At 45.4% G+C, this 2286-nt stretch overlaps 1 pseudogene; it reads right to left on the reverse strand.

The window, feature by feature from the left end:
* Positions 1–1476, reverse strand: part of LOC108533141 (probable ribosome biogenesis protein RLP24 pseudogene) — a 2683-nt pseudogene extending 1207 nt beyond the window's left edge.
* Positions 1477–2286: the final 810 nt, after the last annotated feature.

The raw sequence follows: 2286 nt of genomic DNA on the forward strand, positions 1-2286 counted from the left end.
TTTTTTTTTTTTTTTTTTTTTTTTTTTTTTTTCCTCTGTGCCTCTGTGTTTGCATCTGTGAAATGAGCAGAAATTTCAAGCCGTGGGGTGGGGAGATTGTTAATGGCAGGCTTATTGGTTCCCTTCCTTTCCCACTGCTTGGGTGGCTTTCTACTTCATGCATCAGGCCAGCCTGTTGCTAGGCAGTATAGGAAGCTGGACTATGTGCAAGTGCTGACTAATGCAGGCATCTCTCACCTTATCCCTGAGATGAAAAGCCAGCTCAGGCAGCCCGGGGAAAACAAACACATGGAGTCAGCAACGACTTCTTCTGGGCTTGCATCTTTTCAGCACCCTTCCTACTTCTGTTGACCCACTTCCTACCAGGAACATAATGCAATCCTGATACTGTGTGCTTTCATCATAAGAGGGTGGATTACAAAATTTAACTCATCCACAACTATCTAGTAAATATTTATTCCTCTTTCAGGCATCTTTGCATGAATTTCACAAAGAACAGTCTATTTTCACCCTAAAACCATACACTCCTTTTGTTCAGGTCCAGCTCTTTCACAGCTGTGTGAGTTAGGGCAGGTGTCTCTACCTTTCTGAGCCTCAGTTCTTTCCTCTGTAAGATGTGAACACTAAGACTCATCTCGTCATTGCAATGACAGTTAAATAAAGTTAGAAGTAGAAGGTACCTGACACAATGCATACAGCAGCCCCACAATAAGAAAAGACTGCAGAGAGAAGGCAGTGGATAACTCAGTGAGATTTTGGTTCACGTTGACTTTCTAGAATCCTTTGAATTTCCTCTGTATGCTATTTCTCTTCAAATAAATAGCCAATCTTGCTTATGAGCACGGAATTGGGAAGTGCTAGAACTGAGGCTGAGATAAATCAAAAACAATAGTAAAAAACATTAATGTTTTCACAAACCTGGATCCATTTGAGCAGAGCCTGTAGCCTGCACACTGTTGGCCATTGGAAAAGCTGTTGGGCACACGGCGTGGCTTCTTTCCCCCACTACCCGTCATGCTTTCCCTCCAGGGTGGGGTGAGCCTGCTGCAGAGTGGGGGCTGGCCTGGACTTCATGTCCCTAATCTGTAATCCTAGCCTGGCTCTGGAGGAGGGGACTCCCCTCTTTCCATCCCCACATGGCAGGGATGAGGATGGAGGTGGGAGTCCAGCTTGCTCATTCATGATGATATATACCAAGCCTGTGAGAAATGGAACAGAATGAACACACACAGCTTGTCCTTCATGGAGCTCCACTCTTCCTTACCTTTCATGGTTTGAGCTCCTTTGTGCCAGTGTGAGGTGGGGTGGTTTGGGGCTTCTGCCAGGAAACAGATGGAGTCTTACCAACACCTCCGCTGGATGCTGGAGTTTGCCGGCAGAGGAAAACCTGTGTCGAAAGGCCAGGAATCTGCAGTTTCCTGTATGTGGGTGAACAAAGCAGTTTTGTTTACCTGGAGAACTAGTTTTAGAGCCCATGGCAACCACAGTTTTTGGGGCAGAGTTACTCTGAGATGTCCAGTCAGACCCAGGGCTGGGAAGTCCGTGGGTCTCCCAGAAAGGGATGCTGGCTTTTGGGCCGGGATGAGGAGTCTGGATTCCAGCCAAGGGGAGAAAGGAGAGAAGTCAAAAAGGAGGCTGAGGCATCAAACTGATTTCCCCCTCGGGGCTTTTGCCTGTGTGCTCTCCACAGTGCTCTCCCTTCTCCATGTGCGTGGCTTCCTCCTTCCTCTGGTCTTGCCCTCAGTGCACCTTATCCCTGAAGCTTGGCTGGAGTCCCTCCTTCCTGACATCCAGTGCCCCCCACTTCCTATCTCTACAGTGTCCCCAAGTGTTTCCTTCATATATTCAACATGTCTATGGAGGTCTAAGTCAGCATCTGGCAAATAAAGAATAACTTTGATCTGATTAATTTCCCAATTCATCAATGTATCTACTTTGTAATCAATTTCCAGAATATAACAAAGCTGTCTCAATTCAACATAGACTGTAAAAACCAAGCAATTCATGGGCTAAAACTTTCATTTGGCAAAAAGAACATTAATATGAGGGCCTGGGAAGTGTGTCCTCCTCTTGTTGTAAACAAATGCTGCTTATCTGCAGGTATAGAATTCTCACTCAAGGCCTATCTGTGTGGTCAAATGCGGGCCACTTTTGTAAAGTCATTATACTTTAGTGTGCAAGGTGTTACAATTATCATTTTACTTGAAGCCTCCCCCAAGCAAATGATGAAGCCCATTATCAGTGGGATAAGATTAACTTATTTTTACAAGAAACATATGGCAAACT

Source organism: Rhinopithecus bieti, unplaced genomic scaffold (genome assembly GCF_001698545.2).
Source record: "Rhinopithecus bieti isolate Rb0 unplaced genomic scaffold, ASM169854v2 scaffold_9976, whole genome shotgun sequence".
Classification (NCBI taxonomy): Eukaryota; Metazoa; Chordata; class Mammalia; order Primates; family Cercopithecidae; genus Rhinopithecus; species Rhinopithecus bieti.